Genomic DNA, 12,104 nt, shown 5'->3' on the forward strand with positions numbered 1-12,104 from the left:
CTACTTATATCCATAACACTACTCTTTTTAACCTCCTTAAAGTCATTGTTAGCTGATATATTCATGAAAGTTAAAGGTTTAAGCTTTTCTAGAAAACCTTCTGCCATTTCCTACAGTCTGCGTTTTGCTTCTACTTTAAATACGATAGTCTCCAATTTACCCTACAAACTACAAACTCTACAAAAAAATTGTACATCTTCATTACTAGCTTTCTTGAAAGTACACGCCTGTTTAGAGTTCCCAAATAAAACTCACCCATTGCAGCCATTACACCTAACAAACTGTGCAAGCTTAACTCCAACACTAGTCTTAGCCATTGTATTTGTAGCCTGGAAATAATTACTCAGTTTTAAATATAAATATGAGTAGCCTTTGCCAACACTGCTAAGCCTAGCATTTTAGAGTCAAGTATATCACGGTATTTTATCACAACTTTATGTTCACACTAAAGTAATCAAGTTTTTCTTCATTTTTTTAAAAATGGCAAATACTTTGTCTTTCATTTATTTGATGTTTACGTAATACTAGCATCAATAGTAATAATGCAGTGTATTTCGCCTGATTGATAACCTATCTATAAACTGATTTTAAACTAATGGATCTAAACTTAAGACTGATTAATTGTCTTTTTGTGTTTTAATGATTATACCGTTTACTTGATTGAAGATTTTATTTGTTTAATAAAACAATATATTTAACCAGTTTTACGACTTATCAGTAATATGAATTAGAACGAAGTCCAAAAGTACTGTTACACGTTCTAAGCCTTATCACTCGTTGTACATGTATGCTTGGAGGTGTGGTTTTGACGTAGGATACCTTGTTTACATTCATGGTGGGAGGTGTGGTTTTGAAGTATGAACTTGCTTATACACGTGTTTGGAGGTGTAATTTTGGCTTATGACAATTTGTTTACACTCGTGTCGAGTGATGTGGTTTTGACGTATTTATAACTTGTTACATACATGCTGCGAGGTTTGGTTTTGATGTACCATAGCTTGTTTACATACTTAGTGGGACGCGTGGTTTTGACATGTGAAAACCTTTTAGTATATACGCTCGTCAGAGTAAGTTCTGCAATTTCTCTGTACTGCATTATTCTGGTCAATCTTATTAGAGGGTTTACAGGTCACAATTAATTTAACTAATGTTTATACAAATCTCTCTTTACTTTCTCTATTATCTTTCGTTATCTACCTTATAGTTCAACGGCAGTTGTTCTGCAACTCATTTAGTTTTAAACTGATTGTAATTAAACAGCCAGTATTAAGAAGTTAGTTTTCATTGGTCACTCATTGCTACTTTGAAGAATTATATATAGATTTCCTTACAATGGTGTTATGCTTTTCCAAGGAATCGGTTATAGAGCATCACTATAAAATCTAAGTTTTACGGACTAGTATCTTTTTAGCCGCACCATAGCATCTCATGGCACGGTATGGCCAGATGTTAAAACGCTCGACCCGTAATCTGAGGGTCGCGAGTTCGAATCCCCGTCACACTAAACATGCTCACCCTTTCAGCCGTGGGGGCGTTATATTGTGACGACAAATCCCATTATTCGTTGGTAAAAAAAAGTAGCCCAAGAATTGGCGGTGGGTGGTGATGACAAGTTGCCTTCCCTCTAATTTTACACTGCAAAATTACGGACGGCTAGCGCAGATAGCCCTCGTGTAGCTTTGCGCGAAATTCAAAACAAACCAATAATACTTTTGGACTCAGGAGGTCAAACCCTTGCAATTGTTTATTTGACTAAGCCCAAGGTTTCATAGGTTAATTTACTCTAATCCTGCCTAAAGGAAGTTCAGTTTGAAGGTAAACTGGTAGAGATCCTGACGGGTAATAAAATCGAATCGGGTATTCGCACGCCTCATGCTTGGTATTGCTGGTACATAGTAATATAGCTAATAAAAAAGATGAACACAGGTCTCATAGATTAACACACTCTAAACGTGCCTAAACGAATATTAAGTTCCACGGTTATTGAGGATTCCCGCTTGTTTGTATTTTCAGATTTTGTTTTCTATAAATGTGCAAATACCCAAATACTTATATGTAAATAACAGTTCGTCTAATGGTCAGCTTTGTAGATCTTGGATGTATTAACTAGCAGAAAATCAGATATTTTGTGTTAGTCTCTGTGAATATTACTTGTTATCCGATTTTCTAGATTTAATTACGTGTGTTGATCAGTTTTTCTATCATAGCTGCAGCAACAAACGCTTATATTCTTTATAAGCAAGGACTTATTAACGTTCATTTCTACAAAGATTATTTTACATTTCTTGTTGACCTAGTTTATGTAGTTAACACTAGCCAACGTTGCGAGAAGGTACTGAGATTATGGCTGAAATATACACTACATGGCCAAAAGTATGTGAACACTCGGCCATCACACCCCTATGTGCTTGTTGAACATCTCATTCCAAAACCATGGGCATTAATGTGGAGTTGGTCTCCCCATTTGCTGATATAACAGTCTTCACTCTTCTGGGAAGGCTTTTCACTAGATTTTGGAACGTATCTGCGGAGATTCGCTCCTATTCAGCCACAAGAGCATTAGTGAGGTCGGGCACTGATGTCGGGCGAGAAGGCCTGGCTCGCAGTCGGCGTTTCGATTCATTCCAAAGGTGTTCGATGGGGTTGAGGTCAGGGCTCTGTGCAGGCCAGTCAAGTTCTTCCACACCAACCTCGGCAGACCATGCCTTTTATGAACCTCGCTTTGTGCACGGGGGCATTGTCATGCTGAAAAAAAGGGGACTTCCTCAAACTGTCGCCACAAAGTTAGAAGCACACAGTTATCTAGAATGTCATTGTATATTGTAGCATTAAGATTTCCCTTCACTGGAACAAACGAGCCTAGCACAAACCATGAAAAACAATTCCAGACCATTATTCTTCCTCCACAAAACTTTACAGTTGGCACTATGTATTCAGGCAGGTAGCGTTCTCCTAGTATCCGCCAAACCCAAATTTGTCTGTCAGACTGCCAGATAGTGAAGCGTGATTCATCACTCCAGAAAACGCGTTTCTACTGCCCCGGAGTCCAATGGCGATGTGCTTTACAGCACTCCAGCCGACGCGTGATATTGCGTATGGTGATCTTAAGCTTTTGTGCAGCTGCTCAGCCATGGAAACCCATTTCATGAAGTTCCCGACGAACAGTTCTTGTGCTGACGTTGCTTCCATAGGCAGTTTGGAACTCGGCCTACCGAGCTTGTGCGGCCTACCGCTTCGTGGCTGAGCTGTTGTTGCTCCTAGACGTTTTCACTTCACTATAACAGCACTTATAATTGACCGGGGCAGCTTTAGCAGTACAGAAATTTTACAAAATGATTTGTTGGAAGGGTGACATCCTTTAATAGTGCCACGTTGAAAGTCACTAAGCTCTTCAGCACGACCCATTCTACTGCCAGTGTTTGTCTATGGAGATTGCATGGCTGTATGCTTAATTTTATGCACCTGTTAGCAATGGATATGGCTGAAATGGCTGAACCCACTAATTAGAAGGGGTGTCCACTTACTTTTGGCAATGTAGTGTATTTCATTATAGGTTTCAGTTTTCTTGTGTATTTATTTACAAAACGCAAAATTAGCTTCTTTAGTTTGCATCTTTAATTGGCAAATTACTTTTTGGTGATTATATATATATATAGCGGGCTCATTTTTTATCCTAATAACAGTGTTGGGTAAACCAAATATGCCATTGTACATAAAAACAATCCTAGACGAGACCAACACGCCTTTGATCCTAATAGCACTCCTAGGTAGACTATTACGTTCTTAATCCTAACAGCACTTCTTGAACAACAGTGTTGTTGTTAAGCGCAAAGCTACACAAAAGGATTTTATCTGTGCTCTGTCCAGTTTCTAGCAGAACATGTTTGCAGACGTACTACTCTGCCACTGGGGGGACGAAGAGTAGCGAAGCAACAATAAAATTCTGTACATTGCTAGAGGCTCGTTACAGCAGACTCAAGAAATTGAATACTATAAGCAGTTTTATAATTTAGCGAATATCCTAATATCAAGCTCCCTTAGTGGCACAGTGGGATGTTCGCGGATGTACAATACTGGAAACCTGGGTTCGATATCTGCGGTTGGTATAGCATAGACAGCCCATTGTATAGCTTTGCCCTTGACAACAAACAAACAAATCTCGTATAAAATCATTGCGTGTACTATCCCTCATTTGACGTGTCGTTGGAAGGGGGAGCAGGAAGTCGACTAATTCGCTGTCTCACATAAGTTCCTCCTTTGTGTTTTAAAGGTTTATGGAGGCACATTTAAACACATAACACTACTCTCAGGAACTTTTTCCTTCAAAAATTATTCCGTACATCCACTATTCTTCGAGAGAAAAGGTATGCTCATAGTTTTCTTGAGCCCCTCTTGAACAAAAATGAAACGGTACCATTTATCCAATCCAGCAGGATTTCAAATGAATCCACATTTGCTTTGAAAATTTCACTAAGAGGATACCTAATTTCATGTGCCACTTTCTTTAGGAGCTGAAGAGAATAGTTTGTGGTATCAGGTTTCAAATTACAGAGCATTTTTGGACCATCTCTGGTGATAGATCAATATTTTCCAATTCTTGCTCCAATAAACTAGTAAAATATACGTAAAAGATCTGATATGGTATGAAATATTTGAGTAAAGATAGAGCTAAGTGGTCAGTTTAAAATATTAGCTGTTTTAGTATCGTCTGTGACCACATGACCATCGTCATTGATGATCGGACCCACCTGTTCTTTCCTTTTACATTTAGAATGGCATATCTGTAAATTGACTTCTTCTTTATGCTTTCAGCCAGTTTCTGTTTAAAATTGTTTCTTGGTCAAGCGTAGCTCCATTGTGGCGCAATTAAGTTGGCGTTTGTGTTGGATATAAGTTAGATGCTCCATGGATTCACCATATCTCTTCTAAAAATAATACTTGTCCTTCTAGTGACTTCAACCTTTCTGTAATCTCATAATGGTTTGTATCTCCTAAATTTATAAGTTTGAGATTCACACACTTAGAAATAGCTTCATCCATAATGTCGTTAAAAATAATGAATTCTTCTTCAATAGAAAGCCAATAAGACAGTCCTTCCAGTTTATCCCACTCCACTATTTGCAAATTCTTGCGAAGTCATTATTTTTGTAGTCGTAAAAGTCGTTTTCCATTCTTTAATTTCCACTAACCAAGTAATGCTAAATAACATGATATGGTGATCGATGAAGGGTTTTCAAACTTTAAAGTTAACGATTAAACTTGGAGTACTAATTAATACAAGGTCCAAAATTTATTACCTTTACTAGGTTCGGTAACGTGTTGTACGAGAAAATAAATCCTGGAAAGCGTTTATCTTCTGCATCACACTAGATTGGTTTGGTTTAATTTCAATTTCGCGCAAAGCTACACGAGGGCTATCTATGCTAGCCGTCCATAATTTAGCAGTGTAAGACTAGAGGGAAGGCAGTTAGTCATCACCACCCATCGCCAACTCTTGGGTTACTCTTTTACCAACGAATAGTGGGATTGATGGTGACATTATAACGCCCCCACAGCTGAAAGGGCGAGCATGTTTGATGTGACGGAGATTCGAACCCTCAACCCTCGGATTACGAGTCGAGGGCCTTAACCACCTGGCCATGCCACGTCCGCAAAATTTGTGATGTTTTGCTGTGTAACACACCTATATGTTCAAGAACATTTATTTTTTTGTAAATAAAGGACGATAAAAATTCTCGTACATTTCTAATTCAAGTAACAAAAGCTATCATTAATTAATATAGTACATTCCTTTTCGCCAACGTTTTAGTCTCCATTGAAGACGGTCTTGGCAGGGTGCCAAAGTCATAAGACAACCAGATTTAGGGATTTGCGTGCCTGGACTGTTTTGTTTTTGGATTTTGTGCAAAGCTACGCGAGGGCTATCTACGTTTGCCGTCCCTAATTTAGCAGTGTAAGACTAGAGGGAAGGTAGCTAGTCATCACCACCCACCGCTAACTCTTGGGCTACTCTTTTACCAATGAATTGTGGGATTGACCGTCACATTATAACGCCCTCACGGCTGAAAGGACGAGCATGTTTGGCGCGATGGGGATGCGAACCCGCGACCCTCAGATTACGAGTCGCACGCCTTAACACGTTTGGCCATGCCGGGCCCAGAGGAGTGTTTTATAGAATCCCTTATAACAATCTTCCCTTCCGTAACACTAATTTTTTTAAAACATTTTCCCTACGTTTTTTATTTCAGCACGAGACTTTTAATCCAGATTAAGATATTTTGGATTACGTTCTGTTGAGATAAAGATATCCTTTTAAGCTGCTATGTCTTTCAGAGATTTGGGTTTATTTAACGCTTTATATTTCTGGGCCTTGGAGATCAACAGATTTTAGATTCACGGATGCGTTCAGCATGCTCAGTTGTTGCAATACACATACCTAAGGCATTATGCAGTATGTGATTAACGACTTCGACTTATTTTGAGTGACTAGCAATTCCGTGCATATCTACAGTTATTGCGTTAACCTGGGGGCTTTCTTAGATAATTATATCGTTTTCTGCACTAGAAATGTCAGCAATGGCATTTTAATCTGATACATCAGTCATAAAAGAATCAAACTTAAACTCGCAGATATTTGTTATAATAATGTCACTTTTCCTTATGTCCTTTTTTTTAGTCTCAAAGATTTCTTCTTTAATGACAGATTTTTCTTGTCAAACGGGTTTTAATTTCATATATTTCGGCTACTTTATTGGACAAATCATCAACTTTATTCGTCATTTGGTCAAAATGATCATTCACATTCTGCAAGAACATAAATACTTTTCATAGCTTTACCATTACATCCAATGCAGAACCAGTGGCATTACTTACCATGAAGATTATTGAGACAATCATACAAAGGTCTTGCGACATCATACACTTAACGTGGAACCAGACTGAACGGTATTCGCAAGGCAGGACACATGACTGACGAACCACCGCTTTTGTTACATTTATCACATTTGTTAGAGTTAACTTTCTTGCTAATTTCAAATACGTTAGGGTTAGGTTTCCTACCACCTTTAGCTATAAAGTAGTAGAATCACCTGTAAGTTGAAAGTAAAATAAAATTCAGTTAAATGGTGCAATTATACGTGGTTAGAGATATGGATATTAATAGGCCCAATTACAATGGGAAGACTGAAGGGTCATTTGGCCTTGGACCTAGGCTCAAAGGAGGCCTCAAGTTTAGACACTTGCTATTTTTCTATCTGTTCATACACTTGTATCAAACCAAAATATGGCGGATTTTCAGAGCTGTAAAGTATAAATACAAATGAAATATTGAAATTGTTTCATTTGTTAATGATTATCTTAGTTTGTTTTCATGTGTTATCAATTTTCATTTTTATTATAACCAAGGGCTTCAAAAGACATAGTTGGTCCAAGCCTCTTTGAACTTCTGAGAGATCCTGGCCTTCAATGATATCAGCGTTTATATTACTTGTAACTTAAACATTTCACTTTAGAGATGATGCAATTTATAATAGAAGAAAATACGTTTTAGCGTACAAAAATGACGATTATGGTAAATCGAAAACTTGATTTTGAGACCGATACTTCTGTAGCGCTACTGTTAATGTTAAGCCTAACTGATCTACATATGTTCTTATCTAATTTCTTTTGAATTTTTTTTGCCTTTTCAATCAACTTAGATAATGATTTATTATTACTTCTGATGTCGTAGGCTTAGGATTAACTTTGAGTTTTTCTTGAAGTTATCTTCATAGACCTTACTATTTACTTTTACGTTATCGAAACTAGTTGTTAATTTTTATACGTATTGCATTTTTGCTATACGTTCACGATTATTTCATCCACTTTATCGAAAACGAGAACAGATATAACCCTGGACGTAACCGAAAAGATAGAACAAATTACCATAGCTGGCCGCAAAGGCGAAACGTTGGTTAAAATTTTAAAACATTTGTCATCGAAGTTTGAAGGTCGTTTTTCTCTAACATTTTTATTAAAATGTGAAAATTGAAGAGAAAATATTGCATGCTTTTCCCAATATAGAAAGAACCAATATAAGTCTACAGTCTACACTAACTTATTTATGTGCTGCATTACGTTTTCGTTAATGTTTTGTCATTTGTGTGCGTGTGTTTTTGTTTTTCTGTACAAGAATTCTGTGAATTATTTATAAATAATAATAACAAGCACAGAGTTCTGCAAATTATTGACACTTTCATAAGATTTCTGTAGCGAAAGTGTTTGGAAAGTTTAGTTTTTATTTTTATCTTTTGTTTTGTAATTAACCATACTTTAAATAAGGGCCCGGCATGGCCAGGTGGTTAAGTCACTCGACTCGTATTCCGAGGATCACGAGTTTGAATCCTCGTCACACCAAACATGTTCGCCCTCTCAGCCGTGGGAGCATTATAATTTGACGGTCAATCCCACTATTCGGTGGTAAAAGAGTAGCCCAAGAATTGGCGGTGGGTGGTGATGACTAGCTGCTTTCCCTCTAGTCTTACACTGCTAACTTAGGGACGGCTAGCGCAGATAGCCCTCATATAGCTTTGCGCGAAATTCAAAACAAACAGAAACTTTTAATAAGGGTCCTAGATAGTTCTAATGTTGGAAATGGTAGTCCATATTTTATATATAACCAGCTTACATCATGCTTATCCTTATCATTCTTTTAAGAAATCATATAAGTATTCATCGGGTTAGTTGTTCATAGCTCAAACATGTTTGTTATTGTTGAAAAATAGTCAAGAATAAATCTAAATTAGTGTATTTTAATTCTACGCTTCATTGAAACAAATAGTCGTACGTTTATAAAACAAAATATTATGTATGATTACTAAAAGATAGTGCTTTTTCTCAAGTACCTCAGTAGCTCAGCAATAGGTTAGAAGGATTTTTTGCTGAAAATCAGGGATCGATAACCATCGTGGGCGCGGCTCTGATGGCCCATTGTGTAACTTCGTGTTTAAAAATAAACAAAAGTTTCATCCAATATATCATTCATTTAAGACATTTTAGTACTTTCAGTCGACACTAAGTTTAATAATATTCTTATGTCATATTAATTAATTTTACGGGAACATACTATAAAATAAAAAAAAAAATATGCTTTTTCTGGTTCTCGAAATTATGATATAAAACACACTATTAAATGATAGATGTTAAGTTTTAAAATTATTTTAATATTTGGATATTTTATTTGTTTTTTTTTTGCGTTCATTGAGTTAAATTATTCTTAGTTCTTTTTATTCTCTAAACAAGAACAATAAAAATTGAAATGAGGCTCTTCGCGCATTGTGTGTATAGCCCTATTGTAAATTGACAATGGTGACTGCAAACATAGGCCTGAGGTATTCTGGATGAACAAATAATTTGACTTTTGTACCTAACATTTCAATCGATGACGTTACTGCAACCATTTAGAGAGATTGATAAGTATCTATAAAACATTCCACGAAAGTCTAAAAGTTCTTCTCTGGACAGTATGGTACACGATTTTGAAGGTAAGTCATCAATCACATTTTGTGTCCCAGATATAAGCTTTAAACTGCCTGTCTGAAATATAGGAGTGCATTCGTTATCGCGTTTGTAATTTAAATTTTGATATTGGTTATATATTAGTTAGTATTGTGTCTACATAATTTAACAAATAAAACCCCACAATAGTACTATATATAGTACTATGTGTCAGGGAGGTTACATGTATCCACCTTAGGCCTACGCATTGATATGGGGATCAAGGCAGCACTGAATATATTTTAATTCCTAAACAACATCAACAAAAACCGGTATTTTTAAAATTAAGTTTAGACATAAAGCGCAGTGGTTCACAGAGGGTTTGTCCATCATTCGAAACAATTCCTCAACTGTCTTGTTTGTTTTGGAATTTCGCACAAAGCTACTCGAGGGCTATCTGTGCTAGCCGTCCCTAATTTAGCAGTGTAAGACTAGAGGGAAGGCAGCTAGTCATCACCACCCACCGCTAACTCTTGGGCTACTCTTTTACCAACGAATAGTGGGATTGACCGTCACATTATACACCCCCACGGCTGGGAGGGCGAGCATGTTTAGCGCGACGCGGGCGCGAACCCGCGACCCTCAGAGTACGAGTCGCACGCCTTACGCGCTTGGCCATGCCAGGCCACAACTGTCATAGTAACAACATTATCTTCCATACTGAGAGTGAATGATTGTTACTTGAACATGGAATAAAATGAAACAATCGTACGTTCGTAAGAACTTGAGCCGGTTGGATTCTTTCTGTGCCTCATTTCAACCTTACCTTTCAGAGGCGCTCCTGCAATGAAGTGTATTGATGAAATTTGTTTATTCACTGTAAAGCATATTAAATCTATAAATGAAGATATGATATAGTTAGACGGGTCTATTAAATATAAAGGCCTGGTTTAGCACTGTAATTTCCTATATGTTTTTAAAACTTCATGTAGCATTATTATAGGGCCGTAACTAGGTTGCATATGGCAAGCTCTTCTATTAGTATTAGGTTAGGCCTATGTAAACTTGTAGTTTAGTTCTGCATTATTTACCGAAAATAGAGGTCCTCGCAAGCCACGATTTCTTTGTGTTAGCGTCTTTAGGGAAGCTGTTAAACAAAAAACAAGTTATTTCTTGCACCCTTGGTACATATAAGAACAAAAAAATGATGCCACTGATTTTTTGTTTATGTTAAAAAACCTCCTTCTTGGTTTTGGGTGACGGACGTGTGATATTGGTCTTTTCTGCTTCATGTTATGTATCCATTGTTCACATTAGGCTTACTTTGAGGTAAAATTGTGTTATGTTAATTGTTCATTATAAAAATATATATGTATTCAAATATGTGCTCTATGTCATAATAAGTACATTTTACAATGTTATTCTGTGTTATACGGAATTTGAATTTATTTAGGCGTTTGGTTTAATATTAAGCATAACGTTTTGCCAAATAAGCAAACACCAATGTTCGAAAACTCGCTTTTACTTTTATCAGATTTGATGGCACCCAAAGCGCAACGCCTTTAGGGCTATTTTTAATATGATACAGATTGCCTTATTCATCAAAACCTTATGAACTCAAAGCAGTATTGGTGATGGTTGCTATTCATAACTGGAAACACTTTAGTACTTGGTTTATTCCGAAAAGCAACAAGTCTAGAGAAAACATTAAATTAAAATAAAGTTGGAAGGGAAGTCCTCACCTCCATCACTACGTGTAACTAATTAGTGAACAAATTTAACTCTTTTTGCAAAGCAATACGTTAGTTAAGAAGGCACTTCCGTGTAATCTCTCTACGCTTTTTTTCTTTTATTCATTTTATAAATGAATACTCAATAAAGTGATGAACAAGCGCTTAATCATTCTAGAAGTTTAAATAGATCTGATGTAAACACACATACATAGTTGGCGTTCTTTGCAATCGCTCTTCACTATATAAAAATTATGTATACTATTCCATGATAAAGATGCCAAATGAAGTGGATTGAAGGAACTCAAAAAGGAAGGGGTGGCACATTTCCGGTTTTAATCCAAACAGTGGTCATGTGTCGCATGAAAATGACTAATAAAAATTAGTGGGATAAGATGTTACAGTTTTAATAGGAAACGAAGTTAATTTGTGAAGTAATGTTAATTGTGTGTTAAAAATACTCGTCCTTTGTTTTGTAAAAAAATATAAAATAAGAAAAAAAATGGTTAACGAACACTCAGTTTTACTACCTAGCTTGCCCGACATGGCCAGGTGGTTAAGACACACGACTTGTAAGCCGAGGGTCGCGGGTTCGACTCCCCGTCGCACCAAACATGCTCGCCCTTTCAGCCTTGGGGGCGTAATAATGTGACAGTCAATTCTACTATTCGTTGGTAAAAGAGAAGTCTAAGAGTTGGCGGTGGGTGGTGATGACTAGCTGCCTTCCCTCTAGTCTTACACTGCAAAATTAGGGGCGGCTAGCGCAGATAGCCCTGGTGTAACTTCGCGCGAAATTCAAAACAAACCAAATTACCTAGTGTGCAATGAGTCTACAGTGTCGCCCAACATAATATGAATAATTACTTGAAGTTTAGCCTTGTAAGCTAGAAAGCTCAGCGT

Source organism: Tachypleus tridentatus, chromosome 13 (genome assembly GCF_004210375.1).
Source record: "Tachypleus tridentatus isolate NWPU-2018 chromosome 13, ASM421037v1, whole genome shotgun sequence".
Lineage (NCBI taxonomy): Eukaryota > Metazoa > Arthropoda > Merostomata > Xiphosura > Limulidae > Tachypleus > Tachypleus tridentatus.